General features: G+C 42.3%; 1 protein-coding gene and 1 long non-coding RNA gene across 2 annotated transcripts in view; one reads left to right on the forward strand and one right to left on the reverse strand.

Annotated features, from left to right (window-relative positions):
* Positions 1-5,471, reverse strand: part of LOC112223461 (probable E3 ubiquitin-protein ligase HECTD2) — a 39,769-nt gene extending 34,298 nt beyond the window's left edge. Inside the window, exon 1 of the mRNA XM_042305487.1 lies at positions 5,404-5,471. The gene's annotated coding sequence lies outside the window, so the exon portion shown is untranslated. The remainder of the gene's footprint in view (positions 1-5,403) is intronic.
* LOC112223463 lies at positions 131-21,084 on the forward strand. The gene is made up of 4 exons (XR_006079811.1): positions 131-211; positions 305-380; positions 19,133-19,252; positions 19,440-21,084. It is a non-coding gene; the product is annotated as an uncharacterized LOC112223463 (long non-coding RNA).
* The last annotated feature ends 6,313 nt before the right edge of the window (positions 21,085-27,397 follow it).

Consider the following 27,397-nt stretch of genomic DNA (forward strand, 5'->3'; position numbering starts at 1 on the left):
AACAAGTTAAAAGAACTCAAAAGACCCTCATACGCGGTACCCGCGGTACCCGCAGTAACAAAACATCAAATAATTTGAAACTAACTCTAAAAGAACATTCAGGACCTGAAACGCTCACTCGTCTTCATTGTAAGCAGGTGAGCTCGCGCGCAGAGACCCGAGTCTGATGCTGTGGTCAAAGTGAACAGGCACGAGCGTCCGCATTCGATAGGTAATGTCGCCGAAGTCTAGTTTAGGTGCTACACTTAGGTAAGCATAAGTTAATTATTTTCCACCTAACTTGATGTATCGTCTATATTTGCAGTGCAGCTGTACACATGCGCCATGTTGTCTAAGAGGAGGTTCATAGTTACGAGCTTGGATACCATGGATGTCCTTACGTAAGTGTGCGGTGTTGCTGTGACTGATTTACTTCGCCCAGGCAGGGTCTGTTTAGACTTCGAGGAAACGGCTCGAGAAATTAATTTATCACCAGGTACTGCTAGACTTCATTTGAGATGTTTTTCTGTAGGCCTATTCAATGAATCCAAGTGATAAGGTATCCTACTACCCTGCCCTACTTATAGACAACACGATTTTATAACTGTGTTATTACACACGATGACTTGACCTTGCATCACCTTGCTTTTGCCTTTTCTAATAAATACAGTACTGCAAAGTTGATTGTGAAGATAGAGACACTTTCAGCAGCAGTAGGCTACTGGTAAGTTCCACTGGTGAGATCAGAGGAGCCTTCTCCACCCTTTTACCACAACCGTATCATTAAGGCCATCACAAACTTCAGATGAGCGCCAGTCACATCATGAACATGTACCAAGCCTTAAATCATCTGGCAGATGAGTAGTGAGGAGGATAATGACAGCCTCTTCATCACTGTAGCGTGGGATTATTGCTGCTGATGCAAGCAAATTGCTGTTATGTTATGGAACTTATCGCTGACAGAGAGGGATCCTCACAACTTCATCACTGGGCACTGAATCAGAGTCGTACAGTATATGCTATAGCCATTCCCCCATCCACATGTTCAAGCCCACATGTTAGAGATGATTGAGTGTTTGTTTTTTAGCAGGTTGGCATTTATTGAGATGACTCATGTACTGGATGGAGAAAACTATGTAGAGGTCACTAGCCGGCACAGCCACAAAGTGAAAAAAAACAAGTTTTAAACCTAACCTTAACCCTAAACTTAACCACACTGCTAAATCTAATACCCAACCTTAAGTTAATACCAAAAAGCACATTTGAGTTTTTATGATTTTTTTACAATATAGACAATTTTGACTTTGCAGCTGGTCCATCTCCGCAGAAACCGCTCAACTCTGCCTCCAGGGCAAGATTCATGACAATAAACGTCAACCTGCGTTTTCCTACAAAGCCAGAAGTGGGGCAGAGCCTGAGCATAGCCACTAGACTAGACTACTGATTAGCACCACACTGTGGTGAAGATCATGGACGCTGGACAAAGCAAGATTACATTACTGATGCATATTGTACTAGATTCTCCACAGGCCAATTTGATTTACTATATGAGTATTATGGGTTATTATTCTGTTTTCTTTTCAGGATGCTGAATGACAAAATAGTTGAAGACACAGCAATTTGTTTTATAATTTCTAATTAAGATAGTTGATCAGTCAAATAACATATTACACAAATGTACAGAATACAATTGCACTGTAGGGCCACATGCCACGCATGTGATGGTGTGAGTGTCTGACTCAACCAGTAGGTGGTGGAAGCGAGCTATTTAAAACGGTTTCACGCCCTACTCAAATAAAATAAAATAAAATTGTAATCATCACATGTGCCACATACAACAGGTGTAGGTAGACCTTACTGTGAAATGCTTACTTACAAGCCCTTTACCAACAATGCAGTTCAAGAAATTGAGTTAATACAATATTTACTAAATAAACTAAAGTTAAAAATGTAATAAAAAAGTCACAAGAAAATGACATAACAGTTATGAGGCTAAATAGATGCATTTTGCACCATACTGTATGATGCTGCGTTTTTCACCATATGATGTATTTTGAAAGTGACTTATCTTGAAAACTTGATTGTTGATATGCAAAACATTTTGGGACTATATAACAACAATGGACTAATGAAACAAATACCAAAATATATATATTTTTTGTGGCGTTTTCCTTCAAATCCATTGAACCTGTTCCATAATGAAGACAAGATCAGCAAAACCTTCACATCTATGTTGAACAAAAATACAAACGCAACATGTAAAGTGTTGGTCCCATGTTTCATGAGCTGAAATAAAAGATCACAGAAGTTTTCCATAAGCACAAAAGCTTATTTCTCTCAAATTTTGTGCACACATTTGTTTACATCTCTGTTAGTGAGCATTTCTCATTTCCCAAGATAATGCATCCACCTGACAGGTGTGGCATATCAAGAAGCTGATTAAATGGCATGATCGTTACACAGATCCGCCTTGTGATGGGAACAATAAAATGTGCAGTTCTGTCACACAACACAATGCCACAGATGTCTAAAGTTTTGAGGGAGCATGCAATCGGCATTCTGACTGCAGGAATGTCCACCAGAGCTGTTGCAAGATAATTTCATGTTAATTTCTCTACTATAAGCCGCCGCCAACATTGTTTGCGAGAATTCGGCAGTACGTCCAACCGGCCTTACAACCGCAGACCACATGTAACTACGCCAGCCCAGGACCTCCACATCTGGTTTCTTTCGGACAGCTGATGAAACTGAGGAGTACTCCTGTCGGTAATAAATATCTTTTGTGGGGAAAAACTCATTCTGATTAACTGGGCCTGACTCCCCAAGTGGATGGGCCTATGCCCTCCCAGGCCCAGCCATGGCTGCGTCCCTGCCCAGTCATGTGAAATCCATAGATTAGGGCCTAATTAATTTATTTCCATTAAATGATTTCCTTACATGAGCATGTTGCGTTATATTTTTGTTCAGTGTAGTTTCTCCTTTTACTGTATTTGGTTTAATGGATGGCTTTGCATGTAGACCCGACTCCTCCAGATGTGCCTTCTCATTCAAAGAGTGCCAAAGGCAGCGAAATGCAATCGTTGTCCAGCCAAGAGATTAATCACTCTCAGTTGACCCCCCTACTAAAATACAGCATGGAAAACCTGGCTGTTCTTCCGTAATATTACACGTTAAAGTGCAAGACCAGGTTTCCATCTGTGAAATCTATTAGAATAATCTAGGAAATCTATGATGTCACTCAGTCATTACAAACAAAGTAGTCAATGTTTGTTTACTGGGTAAAATACATAACCTCACATTATACATCTCCTAAATTGTTGTCAAATAATTTGTTTTGAATAACACACAAACTTCAGTTTACAATAACTGTTATATATATTATATCTAATATTTTAAGCATATAATGGTTTCTCCTATTTTTCAAACAAACCTACGCTGTAAAACTGGAAAAGTTCTGGCTACTCAAACATTTTGAGGAAACCTAAAATATAAAAATAAAAGTTAAGTAACGTAACTAGCTAAAGTGAGCAGTACTACCTTCATATGTACTAAAGTGAGCAGTACTACCCCTACCTACATGTACAAATGACCTCATCTAACCTATGCCTCCACACATTGACTCAGTACCAGTACCTCCTGTATATAGTCTTGTTATTTTCTTGTGATACTGGTCATTACATTTTTTACTTATTACTTACTTATTTTATAAAAACTCTATATCTTGAACTATATTGTTGGTTAAGGACTTGTGAGTAAGTATTTAAATGGTAATTCAACAACCATGTCTCTGTCACTAACAAGTACAGTCATGGGTGGTAAAAATTCAATCAAAAAGGCAAGGTACACTGGGAAATTATAGGAGGTGTGGCTTAGTGGTCATGTTAAATATAAGTATAGCTTACTAAAACAAAATTGCATTTGTATTACTTGTTGGTAATACAAATGCAATTTTTTTTAGTAAGGTATACTTATATTTAACACGACCACTAAGCCACGCCTCCTATAATTTCCCAGTGTACCTTTCCTTTTTGATCTAATTGTTACCTCACATGACTGTACTTGTTAGTGACAGAGACATGGTTGTTGAATTACCATTTAAATACTTACTCACAAGTCCTTAACCAACAATATAGTTCTAGATATAGAGTTTTATAAATAAGTAAGTAATAAGTAAAAAATGTAATGACCAGTATCACAAGAAAATAACAAGACATGGTTGTTGAATTGGCCAAATTAGCACGGATGTGGTTTTCACCAAGTGAGTTCCTAGGCAAATATTATTGTTAATATAGAAATGAGCATTACATGTATCATAAGGCCTTATACAATGGCCTGAAACTCATAGTTTACAGGCAACATCAGGCCTGTGGGTAAGATGGCAAATTCCACAAACTTTATCAATTTCTTACCAGTAATTGTCAAAAAAAAAAAAAAAAAAAAAAAAAAACATGATTTCTGGAATATTTTCCAGAATTTTTCAACTTCAGCTGTAAATCACATTATGCTGGCTTGCAAAGTTGCAATTTCTATTGGAATATAGCCAGCGTTAGCCACGCCCTGACCTTAGTTATCTTTGTTTTCTTTATTATTTTGGTTAGGTCAGGATGTGACGAGGGTGGTTTGTGTAGTTGTTCCCGGAGGCTTTGTATGTCTATAGTTTTTTTTTTGTATATCTAGGTTTTTTGTATATCTAGGTGTTTATATGTCTATGGTTGCCTAGATTGGTTCCCAATCAGAGGCAGCTGTTTATCGTTGTCTCTGATTGGGGACTATATTTGATTGGGGACCATATTTAGGTAGCCATATTCCTTGGGTATTTTGTGGGTTATTGTCTATGTGTAGTTGCATATTCAGTACCCGTGTTTATAGCGTCACGTTTGTTTAGTGTTCTTCGGGTAAATAAAGAAGAATGTATTCTTATCACGCTGCACCTTGGTCTCCTCGTTATGACGAATGTGACAGCGTTAGGCTAACCACCCATTGAAATTTGTATTCACCCGCAACCTGCATTCATGAACAGGGTTAAGAACAGTGCAAGGAAACTAAAATGGAACAACCATTTCATTAACAAAAATGCAAAAATTCAATGATTGGTGATAATAAAATATGTATCTTTGTGTAGCATAACATTTGATCAATCAATCACTCAATGTACATGCAAAAACACATATGTAAAATAACTTCCCAAATAATCTACCTGCAGTAGATAGAGCATTCTGAGGAAAAAGTTAATTTGTTACCATACTGTATCTTTAAAAAAAATGTGTTGGTATGACTTCTCATTTAGTTTGGAGTCAGTATTACATAAAGATTTGAAGTATTAATTACTTTTCATTGACTTTGAGTACAATTTACTAGAATTATTTGAGTTAAAAAGGACTTGGGAGTTTACAGTGTACACCAAGGCTTTGTAGAATGACTCACATCCGTAATGAAGAGATGATGTCATATCACTGCATGTTCCTCGTAAAGACTTGAATCACACAAGATGTTCCCGCATGCCTCGACTGATACCTAAATTAGGTTCAGGCAGCTACTGTAAAGTTTAAACTGTACAGAGTGCTCCATGTGTGCACCCACCCCCGTTCCACCCTCCCCGATACACATTACGGCCCACCTGTCAGAGAGACATTTCCAACCGTAACATGACCGTGTGTCTACACGGCCAAGACCCTGGGTGCTCTCTGACGCTGCAGCTCTGGCTCCAGGGGAACATGGCTCGGATGACACCGTCACCTTTTCGCAGTGGGATACAAATCCCTTTGGAATGATTCTCCGTGTGTCGCCATGACTTAAACCTATCTGTAAGGTCCTAACACGGTGGGCTACTTCACGGTTTGATATGTTTATGGCTTCAGATTACCACGTTTTAAAACCTTGGCTCTTCTCGTAAGTGAGACCCTAAAACTGGATCATTCCATTTTAATAAACAAGACAGGCTTTATTGGTGCTTTCCACAAAGACATCTGAGAGGCGGGGACTGGAGGGCCATGTTAGGTAACATACTTTTGTTTGGAGCCTGTTTTAATGGGGCTAAATACACTTGCCACCATTGATTTGACTCAGTCAACATGTCCTGCTTTTTTACAAGGCAGAGTGAGGCCTCAATGTTCTTGGCAGAGCTGGAATTCTAATGGAGTCCTAGCAGCAGCGTTGACGAGGTTGGCCTTTGTGAGAGACTGACTATTCAGTCAATGTGGGAAAGAGGCTTGCGACTCACCTCAAGCCATTCCGAGGCTGATCATCTCAAGCCTTTTCAATCTGTGTTGCCTAAACCTTACGAGGTGTACAGAAAATATGACAACTCAAATTAGTGACAACATCAATGCGGTTGAATGGTTTTACATGACCTCTTTCGTGAGTCGTCGAGTTGGCCTGAGACTGGACTGAAATCCACATCGGATGAGGAATGTGACATCACTGCACAAAAGTTTAAACAATTTCCAGGACAAAGAAAATAGAGTTGTCCCCACTGAGGCATGTTCAAATTTCAACATAGCTTTTGTTCTTCAAGTTCCAAATAAGCATTTTCAAGCCTTCTCTCTCACTCCCACCAAGCCCCTCTAAAGCTTATAAATACCTTAACCAGTCCCAAAATGGGGAACTGAAAGCTAAAGCTGTAGTCTCATAGCAACAGGAAGTCTGGTTATTGCATATTATAATTTCTAGTTTTATAAATCTGTGGTTTGAATAGTGTTTATGGAAGTCTTGAAGGCCTAATTGAATAGTGTTTACTGTAACTAGGGTAAGGAATTTTACAAAAGTGTGTTCAGAGCAGGAAAAATTCTGGGTCATAGTTTTAGACCCAGGGGGTTTCCTATAGGGTTAGGACCTGACCTGATGTTTCATATTACTTTACAGTGCCTTCGGAAAGTATTCACACCCCTTAACACATTTTGTTGTGTTACAGCCGGAGTTTAACATTGATTCAATAGAGATTCTGTGTCACAGGTCTACACACAATACCCCAAAATGTCAAAGTGGAATTATGTTTTTCTAAAGTTTTACAAATGAATAAAAAATGAAAAGTTGAAATGTCTAGAGTCAATAAGTATTCAACCCCTTTGTTATGGCAAGAATGGACTCATTATGTGTGCAGTAATAATGAATATATTTGTTAATGAATACCGAATCTCTGTACCCCACAAATACAATTATTTGTAAGGTCCCTCAGTTGAGCAGTGCATTTTAAACAAATATTCAACCACAAAGACCAGAGAGGTTTTCCAATGCTTCACAAAGAAGGGCACCTATAGATGTGTAAAATGTATTTTTAAAAAGCAGACATTGAATATCCCTTTGAGCATGGTGAGGTTATTAATTACACTTTAGATAGTATATCAATACACCCAGTCACTACAAAGATACAAGCGTCTTCCTAACTCAGTTGCTGGAGAGGAAGGAAACCGCTCAGGCATTTCACCATGAGGCCAATGGTGACTTTAAAACAGTTGCTGTTTAATCGCTGTGATAGGAGAAAACTGAGGATGGAGCAACAACATTGTCGTTACTCCACAATACGAACCTAATTGACAGAGTGAAAAGAAGGAAGCTTGAAACCGAAAAATATTCCAATACAGCAAAAACCGTGGCAAAGCAATTAGCTTTTTGTCCCAAATACAAAGTGTTATGTTTGGGGCAAATCCAATAGAACATATTACTGAGTACCACTCTCCATATTTTCAAGCATAGTGGTGGTTGCATCATGTTATGGGTGTTCTTGTAATCGATAAGCTAAGCACGGGCAAAACCCTAGAGGAAAACCTGGTTCAGTCTGCTTTCCAACAGACACTGGGAGATTAATTCTCCTTTCAGCAGGACAATGACCTAAAACACAAGGCCAAATCGACACAGAACTTGCTTACCAAGAAGACAGTGAATGTTCCTGAGTGGCCGAGTTACAGTTTTGACATAAATCTACTTGGAAATCTATGGCAAGACCTAAAAATGGTTGTCTAACAACCAATTTGACAGAGCTGGATTTTTTTTTAAAGAATAATGGGCAAATGTTGCACAATCCAGGTGTGGAAAGCTCTTAGAGACTTACCCAGAAAGACTCACATCATTAATTAATGCCGAAGGTGCTTCTACAAAGTATTGACTTAGGGGTGTGAATACTTATGCAAATTCGATATTTCTGTATTTCAATAAATGTGCACACCTTTCTAAAAACATTTTTTCACTTTGTCATTTTAGGGTATTATGTGTAGATGACAAATAAATATATTTAATTAATTTTGAATTCAGGCTGTAACACAACTAAATGTGGATTAAGTCAAGGGGTGTGACTACTTTCTGAAGGCACTTTAGATACTGTAAAACAGTACATTAGCTGGACATGGTGACATATCAAGTTCCACTCTGATAGGTTAGCTGTCTATGATTAGTTATTATAGGGATACCAGAAAGTCATTGAAAGGGATAACTTCTTCAGCTTGGTTTGATTACCTTTCTGTTCTGCCTCCTGTCCACACTCACATCCTTGATGCTTAGCAACGGCCGTGGAACACCACATGGTGTATGAATCATTGTCATCACCTCCAAGAGGTGTGTGGTAATATCTCACCCTGTACCTGACAGCACTGTGCTTCCACATATTTGTCTGTCTGTTTGTTTGTTTTTTACTCAGTGCTGTACTCTCTGTAGTTTCCCTAACAGAGCTACCACTCTAACTATTGGACTTCTGTTACATTTGATCAATATGTTCTAGCTTTAGCCAGCCAGCCTGCACTACTGTATCCATTACTTAAAGCTAGAAAACCTGGGAATTTTGGACATCGAGTCACAGTGTCACTAACGCGCCATCTGTGTTAATAATGGGAAGGACCTTGTCAGCTTCATAGGCTAGCATCCTCTCTGGTGGCGGTCATATCTGGGAACTACTGAACCCAAATCACCTTGTCCAGCGGTGCACCTGTTTCGCCACATCTAGTGTCACATACCGTTAACATGACACAATAGTTACAGTGTCACTCATGCGCCATCAGTGTTAAGGACTTTGTTAGCCTCACAGGCTAGCATCCCGTCTGGTGGCGGTCATGCCTTTGGCGTGTTTTACCAGGTCTGCCAGACATAGGCTGCAGTGTAGTTGGTCCAACCCATCTATGTTAGGCTACATTTTGAGAGCTTCATTTTGGAAGCTATTCCCAAACAGTGAGCGCTGTCATGGCTGAACGTGGACGGCTTTCAAAGAAATGACATTCTGTGACCGAGCGGTGCTGACTGAACGCTAATTTTAGACCTCCCGACTGCGATGCCGTCATGGTTTCGTAATGAGATCTATTCGTCAGAATTTGCTCTTAAGGCTTTGCTGATTTATCATTGCAATAGTACGGTGAGACTGCATGTACGTGCATTAACACCGGATTCTTAAACTAATGCTAACATTTGGGAGGAGTGATGCCCTACAGCCTTAACTACAAGGCTATCCGATTATCAGTTATTTTACGTAATCATTGACTTGTTGATTTTGACACACTCCCTGACATGTGGATGGCTTGCTTTCAAAGCCTTTTACTATGCCTGACTTAGGATGGGAAAATCTCACATACATGTATACTCTTATGGAGAACAAATATAGCCTAATTTTAGTATAATGTTCTTAAATCCCTATTTAATGTTGAGTACAGACACACACAACATCCCTCAGCACTGCATTTTTGACAGAAAGTTTGTTTATCTTTGTTGCAACATAAAGAGCCCTTTGAAGGACTTCCCCAGTCAGCCCAGTTATTGCTAGACTTGTGTGTGTGTGTGTGTGTGTGTGTGTGTATATGTGTTTGAATTATCAGAAGAGAGAAAGAGAGTGTGTGAGTGTGTGTGAATGTGTGTATGTGCGTGGGAGACCTTCCCAGACACCTAATGACTGGTACTGTGTGTGTGTGTGTGTGCTTGCGTGCATGCATGCATGTGTGTGTGTGTGTGTGTGCGTGCGTGCGTGCGTGTGTGTGTGTGTGCGTGTGTGTGTATGTGTTAGTGTTTGAATTATCAAGAGAGAAAGAGAGAGAAAGAGAGTGTGTGTGAGTGTGTGTATGTGCGTGGGAGACCTTCCCAGGCACCTAATGACTGGTACTGCGTGCGTGCGTGTGTGCGTGTGTGTGTATGTGTTTGTGTTTGAATTATCAAGAGAGAAAGAGAGAGAAAGAGAGTGTGTGTGAGTGTGTGTATGTGCGTGGGAGACCTTCCCAGGCACCTAATGACTGGTACTGTGTGTGTGTGTGTGTGTGTGTGGTGTGTGTGTGTGTGTGTGTGTGTGTGTGTGTGTGTGTGTGTGTGTGTGTGCTTGTGTGTGTGCGTGCGTGTGTGTGTGTGTGTGTGTGTGAGAGCCCAGGCACAAAGCTTTTATTTTACTTGGCTGGCTCTCACTGCTGAGAGCAGCTGAAAGGGAGGCAGAACAGAAGTCTTTGGCCAGTGGTATGGCCCGGACCCAATGCCTTCATTTATGCCCTTTCTGTTTTTCTACCTTGTTCTTGAACAAAGGCTGATTGTGACAAAGTTTCGCAGACTGGCCTCAATCCTGTTAGTGACACTAGTATGAAGACTGAAAAAGTCATAAGCACCTTTTTTTTATCCTATAATGGATTTTTACTATGACTTCCAACCAATATTACAGCCCAGCGCATCAAAGTGAAGGACAAATGATGACCCCTGCATTATGTTTGAAAAAGTCAGTACGGTGTGGGGATAGATGGGGACTGCATTGCATTTCCCCGACGTCAATCAATCAGTGCTAGGTATCATAAGCTACATCATGATCTACAACAGACAGTCAAGATGTATCACCTCTCATACCCTGGAAGCAGTGGCGGATTTAGGTATGGGCGACATGGGCAGCCTCCCAGGGCGGCATCTTGCCGGGGTCGGCACGGGGCGCCCGCACCAAACATTTTGGAATGGTAACATTTGCGCGATCGGTTTTCTAATGCTCATTTGCACGTCACGTCAATGATATCATGTCACCGTGTGGGAATGTGGGTAAATTAACCTTGTCGGAGTGGGCACCCTGATTATAGTTTGTGAGCTAGGCAGGCTACTGCCTGGGAAGGTCTCCCACTCAGAAGTACGAGATGGGGAGAGGGGCGGGGGTAGGTTGACCTCAGAACTCTCCACTGGAAGGGGAGAGGGGGAATCTATCAAATAGCGTACCTCTAACTTTGTACAGTACTAATGCAATTAGTAAAATCAGTCACGCTATGAAATGCTACCAAATAAACCACAATTCATTCATAATACTGTGAATAAATAAACTCAGCGAAAAAAGAAATGTCCTTCAAAGATCATTTGTAAAAATCCACAGATCTTCATTGTAAAGGGTTTAAGCACTGTTTTCCAGGCTTGTTCAATGAACCATAAACAATTAATGAACATGCACTTGTGGAACGGTCGTTAAGACACTAACAGCTTACAGACAGTAGGCAATTAAGGTCACAGTTATGAAAACTCAGGACACTAAAGAGGCCTTTCTACTGACTCTGAAAAACATGTGTGCACCAACTGGCAGCTGTCTTCACTGACATTTTCAATATGTCTCTGATTAAGTCTGTAATACCAACATGTTTCAAGCAGACCACCATAGTCCCTGTGCCCAAGAACACAAAGGCAACCTGCGTAAATGACTACAGACCCGTAGCACTCACGTCTGTAGCTATGATGTGCTTTGAAAGGTTGGTAATGGCTCACATCAACACCATTATCCCAGAAACCCTAGACCCACTCCAATTTGCATACTGCCCAAACAGGTCCACAGATGATGGAATCTCTATTGCGCTCCACACTGCCCTTTCCCACCTGGACAAAAGGAACACTTATAGTGGGGCAAAAAAGTATTTAGTCAGCCACCAATTGTGCAAGTTCTCCCACTTAAAAGATGAGAGAGGCCTGTAATTTTCGTAAGAAGCATTTCAAAGGCCTGGAGTGGCCTAGCCAGTCTCCAGATCTCAACCCCATAGAAAATCTTTGGAGGGAGTTGAAAGTCCGTGTTGCCCAGCAACAGCCCCAAAACATCACTACTCTAGAGGAGATCTGCATGGAGGAATGGGCCAAAATACCAGCAACAGTGTGTGAAAACCTTGTGAAGACTTACAGAAAACGTTTGACCTCTGTCATTGCCAACAAAGGGTATATAACAAAGTATTGAGATAAACTTTTGTTATTGACCAAATACTTATTTTCCACCATAATTTGCAAATAAATTAATTAAAAATCCTACAATGTGATTTTCTGGAAATGTTTTCCTCATTTTGTCTGTCATAGTTGAAGTGTACCTATGATGAAAATTACAGGCCTCTCATCTTTTTAAGTGGGAGAACTTGCACAATTGGTGGCTGACTAAATACTTTTTTGCCCCACTGTACGTGAGAATGCTATTCATTGACTACAGCTCAGCGTTCAACACCATAGTACCCTCAAAGCTCATCACTAAGCTAAGGATCCTGGGACTAAACACCTCCCTCTGCAACTGGATCTTGGACTTCCTGACGGGCCGCCCCCAGGTGGTGAGGCTAGGTAGCAACACATCTGCCACGCTGATCCTCAACACTTGAGCTCCCAAGGGGTGCGTGCTCAGTCCCCTCCTGTTCACCCACGACTGCATGGCCAGGCACGACTCCAACACCATCATTAAGTTTGCAGACGATACAACAACGACGAGACAGCCTATAGGGAGGGAGTCAGAGACCTGGCCGGGTGGTGCCAGAATAACAACCTATCCCTCAACGTAAATCTAAGGAGATTATTGTGGATTACAGGAAATGGAGGACCGAGCACGCCCCCATCCTCATCGACGGGGCTGTAGTGGAGCAGGTTGAGAGCTTCAAGTTCCTTGGTGTCCACATCAACAACAAACTAGAATGGTCCAAACACACCAAGACAGCCGTGAAGAGGGCACGACAAAGCCTATTCCCCCTCAGGAAACTAAAAAGATTAGGCATGTGTCGTGAGATCCTCAAATGGTTCTACAGCTGCAACATCAAGAGCATCACTGGTTGCATCACTGCCTGGTACAGCAACTGCCCGGTCTCTGACCGCAAGGCACTCCAGAGGGTAGTGAGTACGGCCCAGTATATCACTGGGGCTAAACTGCCTGCCATCTAGGACATCTACACCAGGCGGTGTCAGAGGAAGGCCCTACAAATTGTCAAAGACCCCAGCCACCCCAGTCATAGACTGTTCTCTCTACTACCGCATGGCAAGCGGTACCGGAGTGCCAAGTCTGGGACAAAAAGGCTTCGCAACAGTTTTTACCCCCAAGCCATAAGAACAGGTAATCAAATGGCTACCCGAACTATTTGCATTGTGTGCCTCCCCCCAACCCATCTATTTACGCTGCTGCTGCTTTCTGTTTATCATATATGCATGGCATTCATGTACATACTACCTCAATTGGGCCAACCAACCAGTGTTCCCGCACCGTGGCTAACCGGGCTATATGCATTGTGTCCCATCCACCACCCGCCAACCCCTCTTTTACTCTACTGCTACTCTCTGTTCATCATATCTGCATAGTCACTTTAACCATATCTACATGTACATATTACCTCAATCAGCCTGACTAACCAGTGTCTGTATGTAGCCTCTCTACTGTTATAGCCTCACTACTGTTATAGCCTCACTACTGTAGCCTCACTAGCTCACTACTATAGCCTCACTACTGTATACAGCCTCTCTACTTTTATAGCCTCACTACTGTTATAGCCTGTCTTTTCTTTTTACTGTTGTGTTATTTCTTTACTTACCGATTGTTCACCTAATACCTTTTTTTGCACTATTGGTTAGACCCTGTAAGTTAGCATTTCACTGTAAGGTCTACACCTGTTGTATTCGGTGCACGTGACAAATAAACTTTGATTTGATTTGGTGTATTCTGAAAGAAACAACAGCCTCTTCTGCTTCTGCTGCAAACTCTTTTCTAAGAAGAAAATGTATTTAGCAAACCCAGGACTGACATCACATCACCAGCTACCTTGGCCACCAAATACAGAATCAACTCATTGATTTTGTTGAGCAGCAAGGTCATTTTAATAATGGTGAGTGACATCAAGTTGGCAAAATTCTTCTCTATCATTCTAGATTTTATGGGGTTATTTGAGGCAGAAGAGTCTACGGGACAACATTTGGCATCACTGATTCTCAAAAATTATTTTGAGGACTGCAGAGGACAGTCTTATGATAATGGGGCCAACATGAGAGGCAATAACAAAGGTGTCCAAGCCAGACTCCTGGAAATTATTCCAAGAGTTATATTTGTGCGATGTGGGGCTCACACATTGAACCTGGTTGTGGCTGATGCTGCTAAACATTCTGTCGATTCCACAGGTTACTTTGGCATCTTATACAAACTGTACACCTTGTTCTCAGCCTCCACACAGCAATAGGCCAACCTGAAAAAAACATGTGGACATCACTTTGAAGATGTGGACTGAGACAAGGTGGGAGAGTAAAGTTAAGAGTGTCGAGCCACTGAGGTATCAGGCAGCAGCAGTGAGAGAGGCACTGATTGAGGTGAGGGATCAAACCAAAAGACCCTGTGATAAAGATTGAGGCCCAGTCCTTGTCAGAGGAGGTGGGATCATACCGCTTCAGCATCTGTACAGTGGTGTAGTATGACATCTTGAGCAAGATCCAACATGTGAGCAAGCTGATGCAGTCTCCCAGTATGCATGTGGAAGTTGCAGTCAGTCTTCTCAGAAAGACAGAGAGGTCTCAGCAACTACAGGGCAACAGGGCACAAACATCAGCCAAGGATATTTACGAGGGTATGAATGTAGAGGCCGTTCTACAACAAAAAAGTCTGAGGTCCACAAAGCGGCACTTTCATACAGATCATTTGATGAGCCTTTGAGTGATGCCCTGAAGAAGCTGGAGGTGACATTTTTCAATGTTGTTGTTGAGCCCTTCAGGAAAGATTGCACAGGAACAGAAGAACTTGCATGACTTGTCGTCAAAGACCATGACCCTGCTTGAGCTGCTGATATTTATACACAAAAGGGAGCTCCCAGAAATCTATCCCAAATTTGTGGACTGCTCTCAGAATTAGTCTTACTCTTCCAGTGACTGTAGCTGAAGCAGGGAGGATCTTTTCAAAGCTAATCAGGTTCTCTTCTTTATAAGTGTGTTATTCTTTCAGACTTAAATCTGTCTGCAGGCTATGAATGTGTGATTGATCTGGCAGTAGTCAACACAGTTCGTGTTTCAGCTGAATACTATATAAAAATCTGTTAAAGGGAAATCTCAAAATCTCTAGCACTACCTCAACATCAACACACGTGAAAATGTTTCATGTCGGTGCGTTGTTTGTGTTTTGTGTTTATTTATTAAAACACTCACTCCCTGTACTTGCTTCCTGACTCTCAGCGTACATCGTTACAGTAACGCCTCACCTAAGGAAAGCATCAGGGAGTGTTTTTTTTTTTGTGTGTCACTGTAAATGACGTCGGGTCCGGGAGCCGCTACAGGCTCTCATGCCTCAGCCGGATCGCCAGGCTCCCCTGCCTCAGCCGGCTCATCGGGCTTTCATGCCTCAGCCGGCTCATCGGGCTTTCATGCCTCAGCCGGATCGCCAGGCTCCCCTGCCTCAGCCAGCTCGTCGGGCTTTCATGCCTCTGCCGGATCGCCAGGCTCCCCTGCCTCAGCCAGCTCGCCGGGCTTGCATGCCTCTGCCGGATCGCCAGGCTCCCCTGCCTCAGCCAGCTCCCCTGCCTCAGCCAGCTCGTCGGGCTTTCATGCCTCAGCCGGATCGCCAGGCTCCCCTGCCTCAGCCAGCTCGTCGGGCTTTCATGCCTCTGCCGGATCGCCAGGCTCCCCTGCCTCAGCCAGCTCGTCGGGCTTTCATGCCTCTGCCGGATCGCCAGGCTCCCCTACGTCGGGGAGGGGGTACTGTCACGTATACTCCCTCTCCGGCCTCTAGGTCATCAGGCTGTTAATTATCCCGCACACCTGTCACCATTGTCAAGCGCCTCATGACACCCACCTGGACTCACCTCCTTGATTATCTTCCCTATATCTGTCACTCTCCTTGGTTCTTTCCTCGGGTGTTGTTGACTCTGCTTCATGCCGGTGCGTTGTTTGTGTTTGGTGTTTGTTTTGTTTATACAGTTGAAGTCGGAAGTTTACATACACTTAGGTTGGAGTCATTAAAACTTGTTTTTCAACCACTCCACAAATTTTTTGTTAACAAACTATAGTTTTGACAAGTCAGGTAGGACATCTACTTTGTGCATGACAAAAGTAATTTGTCCCCAAATTGTTGACAGACAGATTATTTCACTTATGATTCACTGTATCACAATTCCAGTGAGTCAGAAGTTCACATACACTAAGTTGACTGTGCCTTTAAACAGCTTGGAAAATTCCAGAAAATTATGTCATGGCTTTCGTAGGCTAATTGACATCATTTGAGTCAATTGGAGGTGTACCTGTGGATGCAATTTACAAATGCCTGAAGGTACCACGTTCATCTGTACAAACAATAGTAAGCAAGTATAAACACCATGGGACCACGCAGCCGTCATACCGCTCAAGAAGGAGACACATTCTGTCTCGTAGAGATGAAAGTACTTTTGTGCGAAAAGTGCAAATCAATCCCAGAACAACAGCAAAGGACCTTGTGAAGATGCTGGAGGAAACAGGTACAAAAGTATATATCCACAGTAAAACAAGTCTTATATCAACATAACCTGAAAGGCCGCTCAGCAGGGAAGAAGCCACTGCTCCAAAAGCCAGACTAATGTTTTGCAACTGCACATGGTGACAAAGATTGTACTTTTTGGAGAAATGTCCTCTGGTCAAGCCAAACAAATGAAACTGTTTGGCCATAATGACCATTGTTATGTTTGGAGGAAAAAGACGAAGAACACCATCCCAACCGTGAAGCACAGGGGTGGCAGCATCATGTTGTGGGGCTGCTTTGCTGAACGAGGGACTGGTGCACTTCACAAAATAGATGGCATCATGAGGGAGAGAAATTATGGAAGATCACGTGACCGTCCCTCTGCTCTCGTGTCCCTCCAGGACACCTACACCACCCGATGTTACAGGAAGGCCATAAAGATCATCAAGGACATCAACCACCCGAGCCACTGCCTGTTCACCCCGCTATCATCCAGAAGGCGAGGTCAGTACAGGTGCATCAAAGCTGGGACCGAGAGACTGAAAAACAGCTTCTATCTCAAGGCCATCAGACTGTTAAACAGCCACCACTAACATTGAGTGGCTGCTGCCAACACACTGACACTGACTCAACTCCAGCCACTTTAATAATGGGAATTGATGGGAAATGATGTAAATATATCACTAGCCACTTTAAACAATGCTACCTTATATAATGTTACTTACCCTACATTATTCATCTCATATGCATACGTATATACTGTACTCTATATCATCGACTGTATCCTTATGTAATACATGTATCACTAGCCACTTTAACTATGCCACTTTGTTTACATACTCATCTCATATGTATATACTGTACTCGATACCATCTACTGTATCTTGCCTATGCTGCTCTGTACCATCACTCATTCATATATCCTTATGTACATATTCTTTATCCCCTTACACTGTGTATAAGACAGTAGTTTTGGAATTGTTAGTTAGATTACTTGTTGGTTATTACTGCATTGTCGGAAGTAGAAGCACAAGCATTTCGCTACACTCGCATTAACATCTGCTAACCATGTGTATGTGACAAATCAAATTTGATTTGATTTGATCCCGAGTTGGGAAGTACCGGCCACCGCTGGAGCTGGTGCCCTCCTTGACCGCAATAGAGACAGAGCCCTAGCTGTCTCCATATGTGTCGCTCTGCCGTGGGCAGGCGTGTCACCCCTACCTCCATGGGTTCAGGCTCTGATCCAAAGTGTTCACTGAGGGAGGGAGAGAAGCGATGAGAGTGCCGACGCTCCCGAAGAAGGTTATCCAGATGGAGTGCGTCCAAGGAGAGGTTGTCGTCTCGACAGGCCAGTTCTATCTGAACCTCCTTGCGCAGTCCTCTTCTGAATAGTGTACTAAGCGCCAAATCATTCCATCTGATGCTGTTACTGTTTGGAAGTTGAGTGCATACTCGGCAGCCGTCTGGTCTTCCTGCCATAGTTGGAGTAGGCACTCACCCCCCTCTCTGCTCTCCGGTGGGTGATCGAAGATACCTCTGAACCGAGCCATGAACCTTTCATACGAATCCAGCTCCTCCTCTCTCCCAGGTGGCCGTGGCCCATTCCAACGCCCGTCCAGTCAGCAGAGAAATAACCGTTGCAACCTTGGACCTCTCGTTGGTAGGAGCTCCCATCTGGTGCACAAAGTAGAGGGAACACTGTAGTAGGTAGCCACGGCATTTAAATAGGGTGCCGTCATATTTATCCGGGAGTGACAAACGGGCATTGCTGACCTGAGCAGGTTGCTGAATAGGCTGTTGTGCTGGCTCGACTGGTGGTAGAGTATAGATATAAACAACAGAAACAATACTGCCTGGGGAAGGAACCTAAGTGAGAGCCAGATAAAGGGGAGGTAATGAGTGAGGTAATGGAGTCCAGGTGTGCCTAATGATGAAGCGCAGGTCCTCGTAATGATGAAAGCCAGGTGCGCGTAATGAAGAAAGCCAGGTGCCTGTGGTTCCCAGGACCTGTGGTTAGTAAACCGGCGACGTTGAACGCCGGAGGGGGGAGAGGGAGTAGACGTGACAGTAGGTAAGATGGGTTGGACATTAGATGACAGAAGGCTGTTCAATACTGAGCCATGCTGATGGACAAGTGGCGTGGATTGGTACAGGGCAATTACACAGTAACAAATTGATGCTGATGCTCAGATTTTTTACTTTAAAATGTATGTCAAACAAACCAATGATTACAAATTGTTAAAAGTAGTCCTTGTGCATATAGTTGTATGGTTTGTTTCACTTTGAAGTCATTGGTTTTTGTTTGACATACATTTTAAAGTATCACTTTCTCAGCATCACTCTGTGACCGTTGAATTGCCCTACAGCTCGACTCAGTCCAGTCTCATATTGTTAACTTATTTGGCTAAATGATTATCCATAGTTGCCTCTCTTGATACAGCCACAGCAGTCTTAAAATGGACTGCAACATGAAGATGTTAAAACAATTGAACTCTGTCTGTGACATTAACTGACTATCTTATTTCCCTCTCTCTCTCACTCCAGTTGTTCTCAGAAGACAGGTCAGTGTGTTTAGAGAGAACACGTTTGACCAGGTAGTAAGGCTTCTACTTCATTGGCCTGGAACAGTACACCAAAGAGGCAGAGGACGCCAAGTTTGGACCAGTGAGTCACCAACTCAACTTATGCCTTACACAACTCAGCGCATATGTATCGCTCCACCTTCCTCAAACTCCAGCGTCATACTTTTGTTGACCTTTTTTCCTTTTTATTGTACAAGGATTTTAAGTTGGGACTTTGACTCCATACTAAATCTAATTCCATCTCCTGTATTCTTCTGCCCCCTCTATAGACTATGCTGATGCCCCACTGTAAGAACCTGGAGATCTTTACTGGTTCTGAGGGAGGTGACGTGGCCACAAAATGTGACTGAGACACCTTCTGGAACCCGGGTCACCTACCGTCACCCAGGACACCTTCCGGCACCCAGGACAACTTCCAGCGACTGGGACACCTTCCAGTGCTACTGTTGACTAGAGCCAGGGGTTCCCAAACTTTGTCACTTGGGGCCCCCTTCCAGCATTGGGGAACATCCCGTGGCGCGCGCACACGCCACGTCTGTTTCTATCGGCACAAGCACTGTTCATGACACAAACTGTTCACACTCTTCTTGTTGTTGGAGATCATTTAGCTGGTTTCATGCTTATTTTCTTGCAATTCTATACATTTTGCCATGTCTAATGTGTATACATGTGATATTTGAATGACTATGATATTACAATGATATCTATGGGCTAAAAAAAACAAAATTGTTTGGGAACCACTGGTCTAGAGAACAGCCAGAGGGTGGTCAAGACATCTGCTGCAACTTCATCTTTAGTGTGTCAGCTCTGTTGCACCTGGAAGCAACAGCCAACAGTCATGTATACTTAAACATACTTGTATGCTCATTTATGTATTTATTAAAGTGGCAATACATAGTTGAAACAATAACAAAGCGTACTCTGCCCGTTTTGGTAAAAAGCTGAGGGATGTGTCTGGAGAAATGTAATCACTCTCAAATTCATAGACCGAGCTATGGTGTCACACCCTGATCTGTCACCTGTCTTTGTGCTTGTCTCCACCCCTCTCCAGGTGTTGTCCATCTTACTTATTATCCCCTTGGTATTTATACCTGTGTTCTCTGTTTGTCTGTTGCCAGTTCGTTTTGTTTGTGAAACCTGCCAGCGTACGTTCCCCTGCTCATGTCTGTTTCTTGCTCCTGTTTTCTAGTCCTTCCCGGTTTTGACCATTCTGCCTGCCTTGAGCCTGCCTGCTGTTCTATACCATGCCACACCTCACTGGATTCTTGACACCTGCCTGCCCTGAACTTGAGGCTGCCTGCCGTTGTGGACACTTTGCACCCTCTCTGGATGAGGGTGCAAAGTGCTCCTGTATTAGAAATAAACCTTTGTTTCTTTGACACTGTCTGCATCTGGGTCATACCTGAAACGTGGTATATGGATGCAAGGACTGACCATCGCTCCTCCTTAAACCCCATTGGAGAAGACAACCCAAGGTTCCTCGCCTCAGACCTCCTCCAATGGGTTTTGAGAAGGATGTGTGAATTTAAGTATGCTCCCTCTAATTCTCTCTCTCTTTTTTTCTCTTTCTTTTTTTCTTTCTCTCAGAGGACCTGAGCCCTTGGGCCATGCCTCAGGACTACCTGGCCTGATGACTCCTTGCTGTCCCCAGCCTACCTGGTCATGCTGCTGCTCCAGTTTCAACCGTTCTGCCTGCGGCTATGGAACCCTGGTTCTGTGTGGGGAACGCGGATTCTGTGTGGGGAACGACCAATAGGTGTTTGTCTTTATTAGCAATGGCAATGCTAGCTATTCTCTGTCATCCTATTAAATGTTCCTGCAAGAAACCATGTTGATATAGCAATGCTTCAAGAAAACTAAAGGTGTAATTATAATGATATATAATAAACTCAATATTACCATCATGAGTAAAGGCAAAGACCAAGAAGGCAATTTAATTAATTGTATCCATAAAGGAAAGAAAATTGCCTTTATTAATGTGTACGCTCCAAATTCATATGATCCTACGTTTTTTGATTCTCTGAACAGCATATTGTTAGAATGACCTGAATTCCATCTGGTTATTGGGACAGACATGAATGCCATTTTGGACATGGGGGATAAATCTAATAAGACCAACAACAATCCAACCAAGGCTCTCCAGCATAATATACTCTCTGACTACAACCTCATCCTTGCAAGCACATAATCCTAAAGCAAAAGAGTACACTTTCAGAAATAGACTATTTACATAAGTAATCAGACCCTTTGCTATGAGACTTGAAATTGAGCTCAGGTGCATCCTGTTTCCATTAATCATCCTTGAGATATTTCTACAACTTGAATTGGTCAATTCAATGGATTGGACATGATCTAGAAAGGCACACACCTGTCTGTATAAGGTCCCACAATTGACAGTGCATGTCAGAGCAAAAACCAAGCCATGAAGTCGAAGGAATTGTCCCTAAACCTCAGAAACAGGATTGTGTCGAGGCACAGATCTGGGGAAGGGTACCAAAAAAGGTATGCAGGATTGAAGGTCCCCAAGAACACAGTGTCCTCCGTCAGTCTTAAATGGAGAAGTTTGGAACCACCAAGACTTCCTAGAGCTGGCCGACTGGCCAAACTGAGCAATCGTGGTCAAGGAGGTAACCAAGAACCCAATGGTCACTCTGACAGAGCTGCAGAGTTCCTCTATGGGGATAGAAGAACCTTCCAGAAGGACAGCCATCTCTGCAGCACTCCACCAATCAGGCCTTTATGGTAATGTGGCCAGACTAATGCCATTCCTCAGTAAAGGCACATGACAGATTCTCTGATCTGATGAAACCAAGATTGAACTCGTTGGCCTGAATGCCAAGCGTCATGTCTGGAGGAAACCTGGCACCATCCCTACGGTGAAGCAGGGTGGTGGGAGCATCATGCTGTGGAGATGTTTTTCAGCAGCAGGAACTGGGAGACTAGTCAGGATCGAGGGAAAGATGAACGAAGCAAAGTACAGAGATCCTTGATGAAAACCTGCTCCAGAGCGCTCAGGACCTCAGATTGGGGCAAAACACACAGCCAAGACAACGCAGGAGTGGCTTCGGGATAAGTCTCTGAATCTCAGTGAGTGGCCCAGCCAGAGCCCGGACTTGAACTCGAACATCTCTGGAGAGACATGAAAATAGCTGTGCAGCGACGCTTCCCATCCAACCTGACAGAGCTTGAGCGGATCTGCAGAGAAGAATGGTAAAAACTACCAAAATACAAGTGTGCCAAGCTTGTAGCGTCATATCCAAGAAGACTCAAGGCTGTAATCACTGCCAAAGGTGCTTCAACATAGTAATGAGTAAAGGGTCTGAATACTTATGTTAATGTGATATTTCTCAAAACCTGTTTTTGCTTTGCCATTATCGGGTATTGTGTGTAGATTGATGAGGGGGAAAAAACGATTTAATCCGTTTTAGAATAAGGCTGTAATGTAACAAAATGTGGAAAATGTCAAGGTGTCTGCATACTTTCCAAATGCACTGTAAATTATTCTCACAAATCGATTTCATACTATTATCTACACCTCTATTTTCTTAAATCAAGAAAATAGAAATTCGACATATGAGCCTGTCTGACGACCATGCTTTCTACTGCCAACTTAACATTTCTGAATTGGCATTTCATTCTACATTCTGTGATCAATTTGAATCTTAACTAAATTCATAATGATCGATAACAGTTCAGTCGATCACCCCCGGATTCTATGGCATGCCACCAAAGGTTTTTATTAAAAACAATGCAACTGCATTTGCATCTAGGTTGAATAAGTCACCATTAAAGAAGCTATCAGATTTGGAAATGTTCTTAGCTGTGTTCAGCATTCTCAACAAACACTATTTTCAGACCAGGTAGCTATTTCTCTTTCCAATGTCAAGACAGCACTTAATTTATTGATAAGACAGAGAGCAGAATTTGCCATCCATCTAGTTAAACTCAACCCCTACTTCTATGGTAATCGTCCCAGTCGTTTACTGGACAGTAAGCTACGCATTAATGATCAATTAGCTGATATAGCAACTATTGAATCTGAAACCTCTGATTGTAAATCCACACCAAGCCAGACTAAGTCCTTTCTAAAATAATAAAGAACTCTCTTCTCTCAACATGAATGAAGGCAAATTACCAATGCTATTCTTATTATCCATTGAATCCCTGGACCAGGCAATTTGTCAATCAAAGGAAATAACACCCATTTCCCTCAAATCTGCAGATCACTTAATCTCATTATATGCAGGTTATATTTTACTACATCCAGACAATGTATCTCAATCGCTCACAAACGCATTGAAGGTCATAGATAAAATCAGCTTCATCTCAAGTTATAAAATGTATCTAACCAAATCAGCCCTATTCTCGCTGAAGACCCCGATAGAGGACTCCACTACTTATGGAATCCTAATCATTCCCCACTTTAAATATTTAGGAGTAGATATATTTCCTTCCTCAGATAAAACCATTTCTAGAAACATTTATGGAACGCTCAAATCAATTCAATCCAACCTCAGTAGATGGAATAATATCCCTGTTGCTTTAACTGGCAGAATATCTACTGTCAAAATAAATACTGTATAGTGCCACAGCTGAATTTCTGTAGTTCAATGCTTCCCATGGCTCCCCCTTCTGGCTATTGGGGGGGGGGGAAAAATCATAATATGGTTTCAAAAAGTATATGGTAAGGTAAAATGTATGCACTCACTACTGTAAGTCACTCTGGATAAGAGCGTCTGTTAAATGACTAAAATGTTAAATCTAAAAATGTAAACTATCCCAGATAAAATTTACAAAGAGGGAAAGACGTATGAGGACTCTCCGTACCAAACTTTAAATTGTATTTCCAGGCACTAGCATTTCTCCGAATCCTTAATTTGTTTAGACATGATTATTTTGCCCCCTGGCCAAGTGTAAAAAGAAATATGGTGTCTCCTATTGCCTGGAAGAGGTGGTCTTCACTTAAACAATGTAAACTATTATTGCTGACAAAATTTATATTTGGGACAAAATTGAAAAACAATGTAAATGGGAATCAAAATGGCCGAACCACCCAATGGATTTATACAGAAATTATCTGGGTCCCCAAAAGGACTGATCTCTATAATATAGAAACAACTTTTAGAAAGCTGATATTCTGAGGTAGCCTTGCCTGGAAGAGGTGGTCTTCACTTAAACAATGTAAACTATTATTGCTGACAAAATTTATATTTGGGACAAAATTGAAAAACAATGTAAATGGGAATCAAAATGGCCGAACCACCCAATTGATTAATACAGAAATGATCTGGGTCCCCAAAAGGACTGATCTCTATAATATAGAAACAACTTTTAGAAAGCTGATATTCTGAGGTATCCATTAAAAAAAGTATAGTCCACACAGATCTAATTGAATCTGAACAACCCTTTAAGCGGAAAAGAATCTGGAAAATTTTGACCTTGGCATCCCATAATCCGAACCATCAATTTATACATTTTAAGTTTGTTCATAGACTCTATTTAACAAAGAGGAAATGTTTTATGATGAAATTGTCCCCAACTGTTTACTGTGTCCCCTAAATCAGGTAGGCACATTCCTTCATACGATGTGGGAGGGCCCTGCAGTTAAATGCTTCTGGGGCAACGTTTCAAAATCATTTTCGAAGTGCATGAATTTAAATATTCAATACTTTGTATCTATTATGTTACTTAACGATGATAGCACCTAGAATCTCTCAATCAGAGAAGATTTTTTCTGGCAGGCAAAAAAAATTGCTCTAAGTTGGCAACCACCTCACCCTCTCCCATTTAACCAGTGGATACAGTTACTATTAGAAGTTAGAGCATTAGGGGCAGATCGAAAGTTACTGGGTGGGAGGGGTGGTCCAAAATAGTGGAGGGTTTGAAATTTGATTTGAAATTTGATTTGATTCTGTTGTCAAACTTTTGTGTTTTTGGGGAGGGTTGTGTGTTTTTTTTATTGGTCACAGGAAAGGTAACAGATCGAACTTTACTGGGTGGGAAGAGTGGTCCAAAATAGTGGAGGATTGTCAAACTTTTTTTTTTTTGCTTTGGGAAGGATTTTTAATTTAAAAAAAATGTTAACTATGCAAGTCAGTTATGAACAAATTCTTATTTACAATGACGGCCTACCGGGGAACTGTGGGTTAACTTCCTTGTTCAGGGGCAGAACGACAGGTTTTTAACTCGTCAGCTCTGGGATTTTTTTATACATTTATACATTTATCCTTTATTTTACTAGTTAAGTCAGTGAAGAACAAATTCTTATTTACAATGACGGCCTACCAAAACGCAAAAGGCCTCCTGCGGGGACGGGGGCCTGGGAATAAAAAAAAATAATAAATACAATATAAATATAGGAAGAGAACACTCATCACAACAAGAGAGACAACACAACACTACATATAGGGAAACCTAAGACAACATCTTAGCAAGGCAGCAACACATGGCAACACAGCGTGGTAGCAACACAACATGGTAACAGCACAACAAGGTAGCAGCACAAAACATGGTACAAACATTATTGGGCACAGACAACAGCAGAAAGGGCAAGAAGGTAGAGACAACAATACATCACCCAAAGCAGCCACAACTGTCAGTAAGAGTGTCCATGATTGAGTCTTTGAATGAAGAGATTGAGATAAAACTGTCCAGTTTGAGTGTTTGTTGCAGCTCGTTCCAGTCGCTAGCTGCAGCGAACTGAAAAGACGAGTGACCCAGGGATGTGTGTGCTTTGGGGACCTTTAACAGAATGTGACTGGGAGAATGGGTGTTTTATGTGGAGGATGAGGGCTCCAGTAGATATCTCAGATAGGGTGGAGTGAGGCCTAAGAGGGTTTTATAAATAAGCATCAACCAGTGGGTCTTGCAACGGGTATACAGAGATGACCCGTTTACACGGGAGTATAGAGTGCAGTGATGCGTCCTCTAAGGAGCATTGGTGGCAAATCTGATGGCCGAAAGGTAAAGAACATCTAGACGCTCGAGAGCACCTTTACCCGCCGATCTATAAATGATGTCTCCGTAATCTAGCATGAGTAGGATGGTCATGTGAATCAGGGATAGTTTGGCAGCTGGGGTGAAAGAGGAGCGATTGGGATAGAGGAAACCAAGTCTAGATTTAACTTTAGCCTGCAGCTTTGATATGTGCTGAGAGAAGGACAGTGCACCGTCTAGCCATACTCCCAAGTACTTGTATGAGGTGACTACCGCAAGCTCTAAACCCTCAGAGGTAGTAATCACACCTGTGGGGAGAGGGGCATTCTTCTGACCAAACCACATGACCTTTGTTTTGGAAGTGTTCAGAACAAGGTTAAGGGTAGAGAAAGCTTGTTGGACATTAAGAAAGCTTTGCTGTAGAGCATTTAACCCCAAATCTGAGGGTCCAGCTGAGTATAAGACTTTATCACCTGCATATAAGTTGATGAGAGAGCTTCCTACTGCCTGAGCTATGTTGTTGATGTAAATTGAGAAGAACATGGGGCCTAGGATCGAGCCTTGGAGTACTCCCTTGGTGACAGGCAGTGGCTGAAACAGCAGATTGTCTGACTTTATACACTGCACTCTTTGAGAGAGGTAGTTAGCAAACCAGGCCAAAGACCCCTCAGAGACACCAATACTCCTTAGCCGGCCCAAAATAATGGAATGGTCTACCGTATCAAAAGCTTTGGCCTGGTCAACAAAAAATATCAGCACAATATTACTTAGAATCAAGGGTAATGGGGACATCATTGAGGGCCTTCAAGGTTTCAGTGACACATCCATAACCTGAGCAGAAATCAGAATGCATACCCTAGAGAATACTATAGACAACAAGAAAGCCAGTCAGTTGATTGATTGATGATTTGATCCAGCAACCTTTCGGTTACTGGCCCAACGGTCTAACCACTAGGTTACCTGCCGCCCCAGGTTGTGTGCTTTATTTATTGGGTACATGGAAATGTAGTGTGTTTCCTCCCTCGTTTACATTCACTCTTTTGCAGGTTTTACTATATAATGTCTTCCATCCTAGCCAAATGTCCTTATCTGCTTGCATGCAGTGTTTTAGTACTTCCCTTGTGCACTATGCTTTTCTGTGTACAGATTTTTACTATACCCCAGGTCAATATAGTCTAAGTATGACTGTCTATCCTGCCCTCTATCCACCCTTCATAGCAACAATAGTGGTAAGTGGAATGTTTGTCCAGATCTGCAATAAACTAGCAATCATACATAAAAGCCTTCAAAA

This window comes from Oncorhynchus tshawytscha, linkage group LG24 (assembly GCF_018296145.1).
Source record: "Oncorhynchus tshawytscha isolate Ot180627B linkage group LG24, Otsh_v2.0, whole genome shotgun sequence".
Classification (NCBI taxonomy): domain Eukaryota; kingdom Metazoa; phylum Chordata; class Actinopteri; order Salmoniformes; family Salmonidae; genus Oncorhynchus; species Oncorhynchus tshawytscha.